We start from the raw sequence: 19,342 nt of genomic DNA, 5'->3' as shown, positions 1-19,342 counted from the left end.
ATGTAAGATTCCTCCATCTTGCTTGAACTTCCTTATCACCCTGGGCAGAAGTGACACCGGAGGGAACACGTACGGCAGTCGAAAGTTCCATGGAATTGCCAGTGCGTCCACAAACGCTGCTTGAGGATCCCTTGTCCTTCCTCCGAAGACCGGAACATTGTGATTGTGTCGAGATGCCATCAGGTCTACGTCTGGTAGGCCCCACTTGTCCACTAGGAGTAGAAATACTTCTGGATGGAGGCTCCACTATCCGGCGTGTACGTCCTAACGACTGAGGAAGTCCGCTTCCCAGTTGAGGACTCTTGGAATGAACACAGTCAATATGGCTGGCAGATGGCGTTCCGCCCACTGAAGAACCCTTGACACTTCCATCATTGCCATGCGGCTTCGAGTGCCGCCTTGATGATTTATGTACACCACCGTGGTGGCGTTGTCCGACTGTACTTGGACAGGCCTGTTCTGTATAAGATACTGGGCAAAGGTCAGAGCATTTAACACCGCCCGCAATTCCAGAATGTTTATCGGGAGCAGAGACTCCTCCCTGGTCCACCTACCCTGAAGAGAGTGTTGCTCCAACACCGCGCCCAAACCCCGCAGACTGGCATCCATCGTCAGAAGGACCCAGTTGGAGATCCAGAAGGGACGACCCCTGATCAATCGATGGTCCTGTAGCCACCAGCTCAGTGACAGACGAACCTCCTGAGACAAGGAGATCATGTGAGATATGATCCGGTGAGGTAGGCCGTCCCACTTGGCAAGAATCAGCTTCTGCAGAGGGCGGGAATGAAATTGAGCGTACTCTACCATGTCAAAAGTCGACACCATGAGACCTAGTACTTGCATCGCCGAGTGTATCGACACTCGCGGGCGAGAGAGGAGGCATTGAATCCTGTCCTGAAGATTCAGGACCTTCTCCTGAGACAAGAACCACCGCTGGTTGTGAGTGTCCAACAATGCCCCTAGGTGCACCATGCTCTGAGCAGGGACAAGGGAAGATTTCTTCCAGTTGATGAGAGACCCGTGGGCTTGTAGAAACTGGACCGTCAAATCCAGATGACGGAGGAAAATTTCTGAGGAATTCGCCAGGATCAGCAAGTCGTCCAGATACGGCAGGATACTGACACCCTGACGGCGGAGTAGGGCCGTCATTACCACCATGACCTTTGTGAATACTCGCGGAGCCATGGTCAATCCAAAAGGTAAGGCCCAAAATTGATAATGGAGGTTGCCAATAGCAAACCGCAGGTATTGCTGATGCGACACGGCAATAGGAATATGGAGGTAAGCATCCTGTATGTCCAGGGAGACCATATAGTCCCAGGGCTCCAAAGCCAGAACAATAGAGCAAAGAGTTTCCATACTAAACTTGGAGACTCACACAAATTTGTTCAAGGAGTTGAGGTGGAGAATGGGACTGGAGGAACCATTCGGTTGCAGGACTAGGAACAGCCATGAATAGTACCCCCTGCCTCTCTGAGCCAGAGGCACTGGCACTACCACTCCTGTGTCCAGGAGGGACTGTACCACCAAATGAAGAGTTCTTGCCTTCACCTGATCCGAAGGGATGTCTATCAGGCAAAATGATGATGGGGACATTTCTTGAAGGATATGGCGTATCCGTGAGTGACGACTTCCTGTACCCAAGCGTCGGAAGTGGTCTTCAACCATTCCTGTGTAAACATTAGAAGTCAGCCTCCCACCCTGGGATCCCCCAGAGGGAGGCCCGTCCCATCATGCAGTAGGCTTGTCTGATTTGGAAGCAGGCTGACGGGCAGCCCAGGAATATTTAAGTTTGGGCTTAGTGGTTTTGGAAGTGCGAGCCTGTTTTGGGTACGCCTGACCCTTTGCTTTACCTGGAGGACGAAAGAAACAAAAGGAAGTACTCTTAACCTTCAGGACTGAAGGAGAGTGCTAGGTAGACATGCTGTCTTAGCAGATGCTAAGTCAGCCACAATCTTGTTGAGATCCTCACCAAAAAGAATGTCTCCCTTAAAAGGGAGCACCTCCAGGGTTTTCTTAGAGTCCAGATCCACAGACCAGGACCGTAACCAGAGAATCTGGCAAGCCAATTTAGGGATTTTTGTTGCGTACCGAAAAATCTCTCTCTGATTCCATCTGGGGGACGCTGTGTCTGTACTGGTGGGTTAGAGTGTGTGGGAGGGAGCTTTGGCACAGAACCTATCAAAACAAACTCCTCCCCCCTCTAACCGCTCCCATCTCCAGCCTGGCCAGCCTAACACCTCAGTTAACATTTAGCAAAGCCGGAAGAGGCAAACAAAATACAACCAATAAACCAGACAAAAATACGGGAGAGATCGCAGCGTTCCCCAGATGGAATTAGAGAAAGATTTTACAGTAAGCAACAAAAATCCCTATTTCTCTGTCATCCATCTGGGGGACGCTGCATCTGTGCTGATGGGATTTCCCAAAGCCAGCTAAGTAGAGGAGGGAGAACCAGACGGCAGAGCCGTTCCGGAAAATTTGACGCCCAACAGAGGCAGTCTCCAAACCAAAAGTATGAAAATGGTAAAACCTGGTAAAGGTATGCACGGAAGACCAATTTGCCGCTCTACACAGCTGCTCAACAGAAACACCACCGCGAACAGCCCAAGAGGCTCCAACAGCTCTAGGCGAATGAGCCCTCAACGGGTCAGGAACAGGCTATGCCGAAGAAACATAGGCCTGTCGAACAGCAGACTTAACCCAACGTGCCACCGTGTTTTTAGAAGCCAGCCAGCCACGTTTGGGTGCATCAATTAAAACCAACAAAGTATCCGTAGACGAATAGCCTCTGTGCGGAACAAATAAATGCGTAAGGCTCGAACCACATCTAACAATGCCAAATGACAATCCCGTCCAGAAGATTCTGGAACAAACGGCGCGAGTATTATGTCCGGATTCATATGGAAGGCTGACACAACCTTTGGTAAAAATGAAGGCTTTGTACGAAGGACCACTCGATCGTCGTGAAAGACCAACAAAGGCAGTCTGCAAGAAAGTGCGGCTTACTCAGAAACACGCCTGGCCAAAGCAATGGCCAAAAGAAAGACCACCTTCAGAGTAAGAAAACGCAAGTCAACAACTTCTAATGGCTCAAACGTGAGGTTTATGGAGAGCCCGAAGAACCAAATTTAAATCCCAGGGTGGAATCGGAGGAACAAATGGAGGTTGAATTCTGAGGACACCCTGAAGGAATGTCTGAACCTCCAGAATGAGAGCCAATCGTTTTTGAAAGAGAACCGACAATGCCGAAACTTGACCCTTAAGGGAGGATAATCAAAGCCCTTTAGTCAATCCCTCCTGAAGTAAGGACAACAGACACAGTAAACGAAAAAGGTGTGGTGGCAATCCACGCTTTTCACACCAAGCAATGTAGATACGCCATACTCTATGATAAATATGAGAAGTGACCGGTTTTCTAGCCTGAAGCATAGGTTTTACTACTGGTCTAGAGAACCCTTTAGCTCTTAATATGCCGGATTCAAGAACCATGCCGTCAAAGCCAGACGATCTAAATTGTGGTGGCGACAAGGACCTTGTAGAAGTAGGTCGGGTCACAGAGGTAGACGGAACGGTTCTTTGGCCTCCATGCTGCGGAGAAGAGAGTACCACGGACGACGAGGCCAGTCTGGCGCTACAAGAATGACCAGGAGACCTCTTTGAATGCGTTGACGCAGTCGCGGTATCAGGAAATGACGGAAACACATCCCAGTTGAAACTGCCACGGAGCTGTCAATGCATCGATCAGCGTTGCCTGAGGATCCTGAGTTTGAGATCCGTATCGGGGTAGTTTTCGGTTGAGACGAGATGCCATGAGGTCTATGTCGGGTGTTCCCCAGAGAGACACGAGAGTATCGTGTGACGGTTTAAGAAGTCTGCTTCCCAGTTGTCTACGCCTGGAATGTGAATGGCGGAGATGGTCGGAATCCACCGTTCCGCTCACTGGAGAATATGTGCAACCTCCCTCTCCAGCTGCGAGTTCCGCCTTGTTTGTTTATGTAAGCCACCGCCGTGGCGGTGTCTGATTGAATGCGTACTGGATGACCCTGAACACTGGTTTGTACCTGAATCAGAGCATAGCAAATTGCTCTCAACTCCAAAATATTGATTGGTAACGACGATTCCTGACTGCTCCAGCGTCCCTGGAAGTGGAGAGATTGAAACACTGCCCCCCAACCGGTGAGGCTGGCGTCCATGGTGATCATCATCCAAGACCAAATAGTGAACGGGGCCCCCTTGGTTAAATTCGGACTGTGAAGCCACCAATGAAGAGACTGTCGTGTCTGAGCCTACAGGTGGTACAATTGCAGGTCCAGACGTGGACCCGTTTGATTCCAAGAGCCCAAAATCTGAGACTGATGGGCCCGAGCACGAAACCTGGCATACAGTACTGCTTCGAAGGTCACCACCATCTTGCCCAATACTTGCATACATCGGAGAATGGAGATCCGTGGTAATTGTAACAGGGAACGGACTCTTGACTGGAGATACTGGAGCTTGTCCTGGGGCAGAAAAACCTGACTTTTTTTGTTGAAGAGGAGACCTAGAAAAATCATCTCCTGAGAGGGAATCAAGGAAGACTTCTGGAAATTCACAATCCATCCGAAAGATTGTAGAGTGTCCGTGGTGAGTCACAGGTGTTGTTGAAGAAGTTCCTGAGACGGAGCTTTATCAACACATCGTCCAGGTAAGGAGTAATGTTGACTCCCTGACATCTGAGTATCGCCACTACATGGCCCAATATCTTTGTAAACACTCGAGGGGCCATGGAGAGACCGAAGGGAAAAGCCTGAAACTGGAAGTGCCAAGGACCGATTGCGAACCTCAACAGATGTTGATGACCTGACCAAATTGAACATGGAGGTACATGTCTTTTATGTTGATGGCCCGCCTGGGGGACCCTCTTACCTCCTCCCTAGATGTGGCCACTCAATCCCGGAGAGCTTCGGAGAGTGTGTGTAACTGACCTGCCGAACCGGAGCCTCCGCTAGTAGCATGCAGTTGCACCCACATTGTCTTGAGGAAACTATCCAGCTGCTTATCCGCTGGAAGGGAAGCCATATGTGGAATAGGGAGGATAGAAATTTAACGAGACAGTCAATGGGAGCAGCAACCGAGAGGGGACTCCCACATGGTCCGTTCCACAGTAGATAGCGGATAAAACTAGTGCTTATTTGGGGCTCGAAGCCTTGGTGTCTAACTCAGAATGCTCTCTAGAAAGCTCAGATTTAACTGCCTTTAGCATTGCATTTACATTCACTGCAATAGGGATTACTCTACCAGTGGAGGTCCCAACATCTGAAGGAACTGAAGCATTAGCTTCTTGTTCCGAGGACAAAACCAGGACCCAACCAGAGAAGGTATAGTTTTGTTGTCTGAGAAGCTTCATCTAGGTGCACAATCTCTGCAGGAAAGGATCAGACTGCTGCACCAATGCTGACAAAGTGAAAGATCACATTCAGTGGCACTATGGCAGATGGGCTGTAAATATGCTGGTAATCTGGGCCACACCTGGATACATACTAGCAGAGGAAGCTGGCCCGGGAGCTGGAAGCTGGTTAGTTAACTGTATATTACCTGTGATAACAGGCAAGGCCAGTTCCTGAACAATACTCGGCATAGCTGTAAAATAGTGTGCACCAAGCATGTGATAGGGATTCCTCTGCCCTGGCGGTCCGCAACCTGAGTAGAAAGTACTGTCAGTACAGGTTCAACAGTGGAATAACACAAAAGCACCAACCTCCCAGGGTGCTAAATTCTTAGAAGACCTAAAGCAAACCAAAAATGCCCCCACACAAAAGTTACAAAACAATGGTGTGTACTTTAACGGGGTCAGGCAATGACTGGTAAAGTGCCACAAATAAATAAGTGGAGCAGTGGCTGGAGACCCTCCTCAGCCACATTGTTAATGGCGGCTGCAGCACTGAAGGGGTTAATCCCATGCTGCAGCGCTATCATTCAAAAGGAACAATTGGCTCTAGGCACCATGCACTATAAAGGACTAAATGTATGTTAATATGTTTTAACATAATCATATTTAGTTCTGTATATAGTTATAGGATTACATGTTTAAAATGTATTTACTGTATATCCAAGATGTGTTTAAATGTATTTTAAAGGGAAGAATGCACTTACTATATTTGATTATCTTCTTTGACTAGGAGATGAGATGCTAAATTATCATCTCCTAGCAGGAGATCTTGTGAATGGCAAAACCTTTTGTTGTTGGACAGTGCACAGCAGGTAATGTGCTGGGATTGTGAGTTCCTTAGGGAAAGGTGTTAACGGGGATTTTTTTTTTTTGTTCCATATGTTAGGCATCAAATAGGGTTGAAATCCAATGCTTTCCTGTACAGGTAACCTGTAGGATGGGAGAAAGAAAAGTAGGATTTTGGTACTTACCAGGTAAATCCTTTTCTTTGAATCCATGGGGGTCACTGGAGTACTCTTGGGATATGGACAGTGCGATAGCACGGATAGACACATTTAAATATTTAAATGTGTAACCCTCCTCCCCCTCCATACTCCCCAGATGCCTCAGTGTTATTTTGCTGAGCCGAATAGGAGCAAGAGAGAGGATGAACAATGGGGAATTACATATAACATTATAGCATAAAAGGCAACTGGAAAGTTGACACAGAACATAACATACAACTGGAAACTTGACACGACAACAGATAATAATAGCCGTATACTTCCAACAAGCTGGTGATAATGTGTTACCATAAGATACACTGCCACAAGACAGGTGAAAACTGCTCTGGGCGAGCATCCAGTGACCCCTATGGATTCAAAGAAAAGGTTTTACCTAGTAAGTACCAAAAACAGGATTTTTATACCTACCGGTAAATCCTTTTCTCCTAGTCCGTAGAGGATGCTGTGGTCCACTTTAGTACCATGGGATATAGACGGTTCCGCAGGAGCCATGGGCACTTTAAGACTTTTTCAGAGTGAACTGGCTCCTCCCTCTATGCCCCTCCTCCAGACCTCAGTATAGGAACTGTGCCCAGGGAGACGGACAATTTGAGAAAAGGATTTACTTTTACGTAAATGGTGAGATTCACACCAGCTCACACTTCAGCCATGCAGCACAACCTGGCATTCAACCTAACACATGCAAACCAGCATAAACAACAACAAGCTGAATTTTTTTTTAACACAACACCTGTGTAAAACTTATAACAAAATAACTACTGCAGGTAAAGTACGCACTGGGTTGGTTGCCCAGCATCCTCTACGGACTAGGAGAAAAGGATTTACCGGTAGGTATAAAAATCCTGTTTTCTCATACGTCCTAGAGGATGCTGGGGTCCACTTTAGTACCATGGGGTTATACCAAAGCTCCAATACGGGCGGGAGAGTGCGGATGTCCCTGCAGGACCGATTGACCAAACTTTAGGTCATCAGCGGCCAAGGTGTCAAACTTGTAAAACTTAGCAAACGTGTTTGTCCCTGACCAAGTAGCTGCTCGGCAAAGTTGTAATGCCGAGACCCCCCGGGCAGCCACCCAGGATGAGCCCACCTTTCTTGTAGAATGGGCATTCACCAAATTCGGCATCGGCAATCCTGCCGTTGAATGAGCGTGCTGAATTGCGTGATCCAACGCGCAATAGTCTGCTTAGAAGCAGGACACCCAATCTTGTTGGGAGCACACAGGACAAACAGTGCCGCTGTTTTCCGTATCCGAGCTGTTCTTGCGACATAAATTCTCAAAGCTCTGACCACATCCAGGGACTTCGAACCAGCGAAGGTGTAAGTAGCCACTAGCACCACAATAGGTTGGTTTACATGGAAAGAAGAAACCACCTTTGGAAGAAATTGCTGACGAGTTCTTAGCTCAGCCCTATCTTCATGGAATATCAAGTAAGGGCTCTTGTGAGACAAGGCCCCTAACGCGGATGCCAAGGCCAACAGCATGACCACTTTCCAAGTGAGAAACTTCAACTCTACCTCCTGGAGAGGTTCAAACCAATCTGACTGAAGGAACTGCAATACCACGTTAAGATCCCACGGTGCCGCAGGAGACACAAATGGAGGTTGGATGTGCAGAACCCCTTTCACGAACGTCTGAACTTCTGGAATGGAGGCCAATTGTTTCTGAAAGAAAACGGACAAGGCCGAAATCTGGACCTTGATTGAACCCAATCGTAGACCAGCATCCACACCCGCCTGAAGAAAATGGAGATAATGTCCTAACTGAAACTCTTCCGTTGGAGCCTTCTTGGTTTCACACCAAGAAACATATTTTCTCCAAATACGGTGGTAATGTTTAGACGTTACTCCTTTCCTGGCCTGAATAAGAGTGGGAATGACTTCTTTGGGAATACCCTTTCGGGCTAGGATCCGGCGCTCAACAGCCATGCTGTCAAACGTAGCCGCGGTAAATCTTGATACCCGCACAGCCCCTGCTGCAGCAGGTCCTCGCGAAGAGGAAGAGGCCGAGGATCTTCTATGAGTAACTCCTGAAGATCTGGATACCAAGCCCTCCTTGGCCAGTCTGGGACAATGAGGATCGCTCGAACCCCTGTTCTTCTTATGATTTTGAGAACTTTTGGTATCAGTGGAAGTGGAGGGAAGACATACACAGACCGAAACACCCACTGGGTCACTAGTGCATCCACTGCTATTGCTTGAGGGTCTCTCGACCTGGAACAATATCTCTGAAGCTTCTTGTTGAGACGAGATGCCATCATGTCTACTTGAGGAACTCCCTAAAGACCTGTCACCTCCACGAAGACTTCTTGGTGGAGGCCCCATTCTCCTGGATGGAGATCGTGTCTGCTGAGGAAGTCCGCTTCCCAGTTGTCCACTCCTGGAATGAAAATTGCCGACAGAGCTCTTGCATGTCTTTCTGCCCAGAGGAGGATCTTTGTCATCTCTGCCATTGACGCTCTGCTTTTCGTTCCGCCCTGACGGTTTATGTACGCTACTGCTGTTACATTGTCCGACTGGATCTGTATGGGTTGATCTTGAAGAAGATGCACCACTTGTAGAAGGCCGTTGTAAATGGCTCTCAACTCCAGAACGTTTATGTGAAGACAGGCTTCTTGACTTGACCATCTTCCTTGGAAGCTTTCCCCCTGTGTGACTGCTCCCCAGCCTCAAAGACTTGCATCCGTGGTTACTAGGACCTAGTCCTGAATCCCGAACCTGCGTCCTTCCAGGAGGTGAGAACTGTGCAGCCATCACAGGAGCGAAATTCTGGCTTTGGATGACAGGATTATCCCCTGATGCATGTGTAGATGGGATCCGGACCACTTGTCCAATAGGTCCCACTGGAATACTCTGGGATGGAATCGGCCAAACTGTATGGCCTCGTAGGCCGCTACCATCTTTCCAAACAATTGAATGCATTGATGAATCTACACTCTTGTTGGTTTCAGAATTTGTTTGACCATTCTCTGGATTTCCAGAGCCTTTTCTACTGGAAGAAATACCCTCTGTAATTCTGTGTCCAGTATCATCCCCAGAAACGATAATCTTGTCGTCTGTTCCAACTGTGACTTTGGAAAATTCATGATCCAACCGTGTTGTTGAAGTTCTGTCAGGGAGAGTGCAATGTTCTGCACCAACCTTTCCCTGGACCTTGCTTTTATCAGGAGATCGTCCAGGTAAGGAATTATATTGACTCTTTGCTGACGAATGAGGACCATCATCTCCGCCATCACCTTGGTGAACACCCTCGGTGCCGTGGAGAGTCCGAACGGCAACGTCTGAAACTGGTAATGACAATCCTGCACTGCAAATCTCAGATTAGCTTGATGTGGAGGATAGATAGGAACATGTAAGTAGGCATCTTTTATGTCCACTGACACCATGAAGTCCCTTTCCTCCAGACTGGAAATCACTGCCCTCAGAGATTCCATCTTGAATTTGAACCTTTGCAGGTAGAGATTCAGTGTTTTCAGATTTAGAATCGGTCTGACCGAGCCGTCCGGTTTCGGAACTACGAAAAGGCTTGAATAAAACCCTTCTCCTTGTTGCGACAAGGGAACCAGGACAATCACTTGATCCTGACACAATTTTTGTATTGCTGCCGATACCACTTCCCTGTCTGGGATAGAAGCTGGTAAGGCCGATTTGAAAAATCGGCATGGGGGAATGTCTTGAAACTCCAGCTTGTACCCGTGGGACACTATATGTAAGACCCACAGGTCAAGGCCAGATTGAACCCAAATCTGACTGAAGAGTTTCAGACGTGCCCCCACTTGAGTGGACTCCCGCAAGGGAGGCCCAGCGTCATGCTGAAGATTTGGCAGAAGCAGAGGTTGATTTCTGCTACAGTGATCCAGGAGAGGCTGTGGATTTTTTACCTTTTCCCCTTCCTTTACCCGCAAAGAAAGGGGAACCTTTACCCTTTTTGTATTTATTGGGCCGAAAGGACTGCATCTGAGAGTGATGTGTCTTTTTTGCTGGCGCAGGAGCATTAGGCAAAAATGTTGAATTACCTGCGGTAGCCGCAGAGTCTAAGGCATCCAGCCCATCTCCAAACAAGGCCTCGCCTTTATACGGGAGAACCTCCATATTCCTTTTTGAATCTGCGTCAGCATTCCATTGGCGAATCCACAATGCCCTACGTGCTGAGATAGCCATGGTAGCGGCTCTAGATCCCAAGAAATATCTTTCATGGCTTCCAGCATGTATGCAGCAGCGTCTTTGATATGACCTAACGTTAGGAGTATCTCGTCTCTATTTATTGTGTCAATGTCTGATAAGTTTTCTGACCACTATTCAATAGCACTACTCACCCACGCACAGGCAATGGTAGGCCTGAGTAGTGTCCCATTGGTCACATAAATAGATTTCAAAGTAGTCTCTAACTTGCGGTCTGCCGGCTCCTTTAGTGAAGCCGTCCCAGGTGCAGGGAGAATCACCTTTTTTGTTAACCATGACAGGGCATCTGAAATTTCTTTTCAGGGTTTGTTCAGACTCCCTCAAAGAGACTGTTCAGTTCATGAGATGGAGGGAAAGCTACATTCATTTTCTTCTCTTTATTAAAGTAAGCCTTCTCCTGTGGTAAAGGAGGGGGCTCCGTAACTTCTAACACCTCCTTTATAGCAACAATCATGTATTGAATGTTTTTTGCTAACTTTGGATCTATTACCCTGGAATCACTAGTGTCGACACAGGAATCAGAGTCCGTGTCGGTATCAGTTTGTACTACATGTGCAAAAGATTTTTTTTGTGAACCCGAAGGGTCCCCTGTGGATGAAAAGGCAGAACTATTAAAAATCACATCTTCCACGGATTTTCTCCAGTTTTCTGCATGAGACTCAGACTTATCCAATCTCTTACTGATAAGATTCACACTATCACGTAATTCTTTCACCCATTCAGGCTCGTGGTGCGACGGCAGCGCTACCACATTACAACTCTGTGTCCCTAAAATGGCTCACTCAGGGGAAGAGCTCCATGCCTCAGACATGCCACACACGTGCACAGTCACACCACAGACACTCCGGGGCTAATTGGGGACAAACCCACAGTAAAATCTGTCAGAAGGACACAGAACAGGATTTGCCAGCTCACAACTCAGCACCAAGGAAAAAATAGGATTTTGATAACCTACCGGTAAATCTTTTTCTCCTAGTCCTTAAAGGATGCTGGGGACGACATCAAGACCATGGGGTATAGACAGGACCCGCAGGAGACATGGGCACTCTAAAGACTTTTCATTGGGTGTGAACTGGCTCCTCCCTCTATGCCCCTCCTCCAGACCTCAGTTGTAGGAACTGTGCCCAGGGAGACTGACATTTCGAGGAAAGGAATTACTTAACTAGTGGTGAGATATCTACCAACTCACACCCTCAACCATGCCGCACACATGGCATTTAACATAACACACGCCAACAGGCATGAACTAATTGCAGCAACATGCTGAAACCAAGATAACACAACTTGTGTACCTGTAATAACTAAACTGCAGGTAAAGTATGCACTGGGACGGGCGCCCAGCATCCTCGACGGACTAGGAGAAAAGGATTTACTGGTAGGTTATCAAAATCCTATTTTCTCATACGTCCTAGAGGATGCTGGGGACGACATCAAGACCAAGGGGTCTATACCAAAGCTCCAGTACGGGCGGGAGAGTGCGGATGACCCTGCAGTACCGATTGATCAAACTTTAGGTCCTCATCGGCCAAGGTGTCAAACTTGTAGAACTTAGCAAATGTGTTTGACCCTGACCAAGTAGCTGCTCGGCAAAGTTGTAATGCCGAGACCCCCCGGGCAGCCGCCCAGGATGAGCCCACCTTCCTAGTGGAGTGGGCCTTTACCGACGTCGGTAACGGCAATCCAGCCGTAGTATGAGCTTGCTGAATCGTATTTCTAATCCAACGTGCAATAGTCTGCTTGGAAGCAGGACAGCCAATCTTTTTGTGATCATACAGGAGAAACAGAGCCTCTGTTTTCCGTATACGAGCTGTTCTAGCAACATAGATTTTCAAAGCTCTAACCACATCTAGAGACTTTGAATCAGTGAATGTGTCAGTAACTACTGGCACAATAGGTTGGTTTATGTGAAAAGCAGAAACCACCTTTGGAAGAAAATGTTGGCGAGTCCGCAACTCTGCCCTATCTTCATGGAAAATCAGGTAAGGGCTCTTGTGAGACAAGGCCCCCAATTCAGACACCCGCCTTGCGGATGCCAATGCCAAAAGCATCACCACTTTCCAAGTGAGAAACTTCAACTCTATCTTTTGTAGAGGGTCAAACCAATCCGATTGAAGGAACTGTGCCACTGGAGGCACGAATGGAGTCTGGATGTGCAGAACCCCTTTCACGAAGGTCTGAAACTCTGGAAGAGAGGCCAATTGTTTTTGGAAGAACACTGACAAGGCCGAAATTTGGACCTTGATTGATCCCAATCGTAGGCCCGTCTCCACACCATCCTGCAAAAAATGGAGAAAACGTCCTAAGTGAAACTCTTCCGTAGGAGCTTTCTTGGATTCACACCAAGACACATATTTTCTCCAAATACGGTGGTAATGTTTTGATGTTACTCCCTTTCTGGCCTGAATAAGGGTGGGGATGACCTCCTTAGGAATACCCTTCCTGGCTAGGATACGGCGCTCAACAGCCATGCCATCAAACGTAGCCGCAGTAAGTCTTGGTATACACACGGCCCCTGCAGCAGCAGGTCCTCGCGAGGAGGAAGAGGCCGAGGATCTCCTATGAGTAACTGCTGAAGATCTGGGTACCAAGCCCTTCTAGGCCAGTCTGGGGCAATGAAGATTGCTCGAACCCTTGTCTTTCTTATGATCCTGAGTACTTTTGGGATCAGCGGAAGTGGAGGGAAAACATACACGGACGGAAATACCCAATGGGTCACCAGTGCATCCACTGCTACTGCTTGAGGGTCTCTCCACCTGGAACAGTATCTCTGAAGCTTCTTGTTGAGACGAGACGCCATCATGTCTATTTGAGGAACTCCCCCAAAGACTTGTCACCTCTGCGAAGACTTCTTGGTGGAGGCCCCACTCTCCTGGATGGAGATCGTGTCTGCTGAGGAAGTCTGCTTCCCAGTTGTCTACTCCCGGAATGAATATTGCCGACAGAGCTTGTAGATGTTTTTCTGCCCAGCGGAGGATTTTTGTCGCCTCTGCCATTGCCGCTCTGCTTTTCATTCCGTTCTGCCTGTTTATGTATGCGACTGCTGTTACATTGTCAACCAGGATCTGCACGGGACGGTCTTGAAGGAGATATACCGCTTGTTGAAGGCCGTTGTAAATGGCTCTTAGCTCCAGCACGTTTATGTGAAGGCAGGCTTCCTGATGTGACCAACATCCCTGGAAGTTTTCTCCCTGAGAGACTGCTCCCCAGTCTCGGAGACTTGCATCCGTGGTTACTAGGACCCAGTCCTGAATGCCGAACCTGCTAAATCCTGTTTTTTGACAACAGGAGTATCTTTCTGTGCATGTGTAGGTGTGACCCCGACCACTTATCCAACAGGTCCCACTGGAATACTCTGGCATGGAACCTGCCAAACTGTATGGCCTCGTAGGCCGCCACCATCTTCCCCAACAACCGAATGCACTGATGGATCGACACACTTGATGGTTTTAATATCTGTTTTACCATTTTCTGGATTTCCAGAGCCTTTTCCAGCGGAAGAAATACTCTCTGAACTTCTGTGTCCAGAATCATCCCGAGGAAAGACAACCTTGTTGTCGGTTCCAACTGTGACTTTGGGTAATTCATGATCCACCCGTGTTGTTGGAGTATTGACAGAGAGAGGGATATGTTTTGTAATAACTGCTCCCTGGATCTCGCCTTTATCAGGAGGTCGTCCAGATAAGGGATTATATTGACTCCTTTCTCACGAAGGAGGACCATCATCTCCGCCATCACCTTGGTGAATACCCTCGGCGCCGTGGAGAGACCGAAAGGTAACGTCTGGAATTGGTAATGGCAATCCTGAATCGCGAATCTCAGATAAGCCTGGTAAAGAGGATAAATGGGAACATGCAGGTAAGCATCATTTATGTCCACCGACACAAAGTAGTCCCCCCATCTCCAGACTGGCAATCACCGCCAGTCCCCCCCCTCCCTGGGATACTAGTTGCAACACCCAGGGGTCCAGGCCAGACAGAATCCAATCCTGGCTGAAGAGTTTGAGACGTGCCCCCACCCGAGCGGCCTCCCACAAGGGAGTTCCAGCTTCATGCTGGGGATTTGGCAGAATTAGGGGTAGACTTTTGCTCTTGGGAACCTGGAGCCAGTGTGGGCTTCCTTCCCCTTCCTGCAAAGAAGGGGGAACCTCTCGTCTTTTTGTATTTATTTGGCCGAAAGGACTGCATTTGCGGGTGATAGGTTTTTTTTTTGCCGGTGCAGGCGCAGAGGGCAAAAATGTTGACTTACCTGCAGTAGCCGCCGAGACTAACGCATCCAGGCCATCACCAAATAAGGCCTCACCTTTATATGGGAGAGCCTCCATGTTTCTTTTGGAATCTGCATCCGCGTTCAACTGGCGAATCCATAACGCCCGCCTACCCGATACTGCCATGGTAGCGGCTTGTGAACTCAAGAGTCTAATATCCTTCATTGCTTCCAGCATGTAGGCGACAGCGTCCTTGATATTCCCTAACTTAAGGAGTATCTCCTCTTTATCAATTATGTCAATTTCTGATGACACGCTTTTTGACCATTTTTCAATAGCGCGACTCACCCATGCGCAGGCAATAGTGGGCCTGAGCAGTGTACCATTGGTAACATAAATAGATTTCAATGTCGTTTCTATTTTGCGGCCTGCCGGCTCTTTAAGAGAAGCCGTGCCAGGAGCAGGGAGAATTACCTTCTTTGTCAACCTGGAAAGTGCACTGTCTAACACAGGGGGTAACTCCCATTTTTTCCTGTCTTCAACCGGGAAAGGATAAGCTATGTGAATCCTTTTGGGAATACAATTTTTTTTATCAGGATTCACCCACATCCCTTCAAACAGAGCATTTAGTTCGTGTGAAGGAGGGAACGTGACTTTGTATTTCTTTTCCTTACATAAATAAGCTTTCTCCTGAGGTACAGGAGTGCTTTCTGTAACCTCCAACACGTCCCTTATAGCCACAATCATATATTGTATACTTTTTGCCAATTTATGATCTATCTCTCTAGATTCACTATTGTCGACACAAGAATCAGAATCCGTGTCGGTATCAGTGTTTACAACATTTGCAAATGGTCTCTTATGTGACCCAGAGGGGCCGCCCGCATAAGGAATAACAGCATCCTAAAAAATCACATCTTCCACAGATTTTCTCCAGCATGCAGCTTTAGATTCAGACTTATCCAATCTACGGTTAATCAGATGCATATGGTCACGTAGCTCTTTCACCCATGCAGGCTCTTGGTGTGCCGGTAGCGCCACCACATTACAACTCTGTGTCCCTAAAATGGCTTCCTCTGGGGAGGACCTCCCTGCCTCAGACATGCCTTACACGTGTACACCACACTCACAGACACACTGGGACTTATTTTGGGGACAGACCCACAATAAAATCTGTCAGAGGGACACAGGATAGGAGCAGCCAGTTCACAAACCCAGCGCCAGTATGTTCACAGCCCAAAAGCGCTTTTAAATTGTAATATACACTATCAAATGCACCACAATCGCTTTGTGCCCCCCCTTTATAGCACCCTGTACTTGTCAGAAGTGGAGGAGAGGACCAGCGTGTTCGCTGCAGCCTGAGGAGAGAAAATGGCGCTGAGTAGTGTGCTGGCTGCCTGAGGAAGAAGCTACGCCCTTTTTACCTCAGAAACATTTCATCATATTTATACTGGCGGGGGTAGGGCTGTGCCTGGGCATCTTATGCCCCCTTTTAGCCAGTTTGAGGTATTTTTCTTGCTGCCCAGGCCCCCCCCCCCGCGCCCTGCAGTGCCTGTGTGTGGGCAGCAATGGCGCGCTGCGCTGCACCTCAGCCATCACTTACTTGATTGAAGATCATTCTTCTCATACTCACCTGTCTTCTGACTTCTGGCTCTGTGAGGGGGGTGACGGCGTGCTGTGGGAGGGAGCATCTAGACACGGCTAGCGTACAGTACCCTTCAGGAGCTAATGGTGTCCTGTCAGCCAGTAACAGAGCCATGAAACTCTGAGGAAGTTGGTTCTGCTTCTGCCCCCTCAGTCCCATGAAGCAGGGAGTCTGATGCCAGCAGATCTCCCTGAAAATAAAAAACCTAACATAAGTCTTTTCAGAGAAACTTAGTGGAGCTCCTCAGAGTGCATCCAGTCGACCTGGGCACATTTCTAAAACTGAGTTCTGGAGGAGGGGCATAGAGGGAGGAGCCAGTTCACACCCAATGAAAAGTCTTTAGAGTGCCTAGGTCTCCTGCGGATCCCGTCTATACCCCATGGTCTTGATGTCATCCCCAGCATCCTCTAGGACGTATGAGAAAATCCCTTTGTCATGTACCTTGTACACAGAGACCTTAAGCGCTTATATAATGCCAATATGACGACTGAGCACCCAAATTACTCCCCCCACCTTTTGCACCCCGATACTTGATTCAGAAGTGGAGAGGAGGATCAGCGGTTCTTCCCCTGCAGCAGGTGGGAGAAAACGGCGCTGAACAGTGGGCTGGGTGCCTGAGGAAGAAGCTCCGTCCCCTGTAATGGCACGTTTCCCCTCAGAGCTAATTTCTAATCTTTATACTGGCGGGGTTGTAGGACTGTGCCACAACATCATATGCTACCTTTTGCCAGTGAGAGTAGGTTTCATGTTGCCCAGGGCAAACCCCCCCCCCCCTCTGCTGGGCTCTGTGTTATGGATAGCATGCTCGCTGCGCGGTACCTTAAACCGTCACGATGGTTGGAGGTCCAACTCTGCAGATCTCCGGTAACACTACTCACCAGTCTTCTGACTCTGTTAGGGGGGTGACGGCGTGCTGTGGGACAACTTGTGCACTGACAACCATGTAACCGCACGGCAAATTTATGAAAGCCGCACGACCTGCTACCCATGACGTTCCCACCAGAGGCGTGGAATGCTAACGTAGATGCAGGTGGTTGTAAACTAGTCTGAAATTAAGCCTGAGGAATAGTTTGCACAAGCGATCTAGCCAACCTCTGTCTGGACGCAGGCCAACCTATCTTGATTGCAGTATAGATAACAAACAAAGTATCCGTTTTACGGACTGTTGCTGTTCGCTTACAATGCGAAGAGCACAAATCAAAATCAAAGTAGCTGGAGTTCCCAAACTTTCTGAGAAAGCGGGAATCATGAATGATTAATTTATGAAAAGAAAATACTACCTTAGGTAGAAAAGCGGAATTCGTTCGAAGATCTGCTCTGTTATCATGAAACACCAGATACGGTGGATTGTCTGATAACGCACCTACTTCAGAACACACCTTGCCGAAGTTAAGGCTAGGAGTAAAACTGTTTCCTAAGTGAGAACTGAACATCCACTTATTGTAAAGATTCAAAAAGTGAGGACTATAAAAATCTAAAAGTAGATTCAAGTCCAATGGATCTGTAGGTGGTATAAACGGAGGTTGAACTCTAAGGAGGACACCTTGCAGAAACGTATGCACTGTTGGCAAGTGTCAAACGGTGCTGAAAGAAATTGCAAAGTGGAAACCTGCACTTTAGAGTCTATAACTCAGTCCTTCTCTAATCCAGTCTGTAAAAATAGCAAAAAAGACAGGACAACTTGAAAGAAGAGGTCAGAAACTTCTGAGCTTTACACCAACCAATATAAGCTCAGCGAATGCTGTGTTAATAAGCTGCTGTAACTGGCTTCCTAGCACATAACATGGTTGGTAAAACAGACTCTGGAATGCCCTCTCGTCTTAAGAAAGCGGTTTCAAAAGCCACCCCGTCAAACGCAGCCCCGGTAAACCGGGGTAAAGAAAAGTACCCTGCTGCAGAAGGTCTGGACGTAGCGGAAGCGGCTACGGACCATCAGCGAGTAGACAGCAGAGATCCGAGAACCACACTCTTCGAGGCCAATGAGGTGCCAATAGTATGACGGTCGTGGACTCTTTTGATCCACTCTAGCAATCAAGAATGCAGCGGAAATGGTGGAAATAGATACAAGAGGCTGTACGGCCACGCTATTGTGAGAGCATCCACTGCCACTGCTTTTGGATCTCTTGTTCTGGACACATACTTGGGTGTCTGATGATTTTTGCGATGCCATAGGATCCACCTGTGGGTAACCCTATTGGTGGACTAACATCTGGAACCCTTCTGGATGTAAGGCCCATTCTCCTGGATTAAAATCCTGACGACTGAGAATCAGCTTCCACTCATGGAATGAACACTGCCGACAATATCACTTGGTGATGCTCGGCCCATTTCAGGATAGGGGCAACTTCTCGCATGGCCATGCGACTTCGAGTCCCTCCTTGTTTGTTGATGTATGCGATTGCCGTTGCATTGTCTGACTGAACCTGAACAGTCTGACATTGGAGTATCTGAACTGCATGACGCGCTCTGCGTCATGCAGTTGTATATCGCCCCGAGTTCTAGGACATTCATTGACAGTAATCTTTTTTGGTCTGACCAGAGACTCTGAAATTGATGATGCAGGACCACTGCTCACTCACCTGTGAGACCTGCGTCCGTCATCAGAATTAACCAATTCTAGACTCCAAACAGTTTTGCCGCGGTGAAATGTTGTACTTGGAGCCACCAGAGTAGTGATACTCTGGCCCTTGGAGACAACCACACCATCAGATGAATTTGTAGATGAGAGCTTGACTACTATGCGAGAAGATCTAGTTGAAACGGACGTGAGTGCAATCTTCCGAACTGGAGTGCTTCGAAAAACGCCACTATCTTTGCTAACAGTCGAATGCACAAGTACACCGAGACTGTCCGTGGTTTGAGCACTAAGTGTACCAGAT

Source organism: Pseudophryne corroboree, chromosome 4 (genome assembly GCF_028390025.1).
Source record: "Pseudophryne corroboree isolate aPseCor3 chromosome 4, aPseCor3.hap2, whole genome shotgun sequence".
In the NCBI taxonomy this organism is placed as follows: domain Eukaryota; kingdom Metazoa; phylum Chordata; class Amphibia; order Anura; family Myobatrachidae; genus Pseudophryne; species Pseudophryne corroboree.
The sequence above is the reverse complement of the archived record's forward strand: the minus strand, read 5'-3'. Positions refer to the sequence as shown.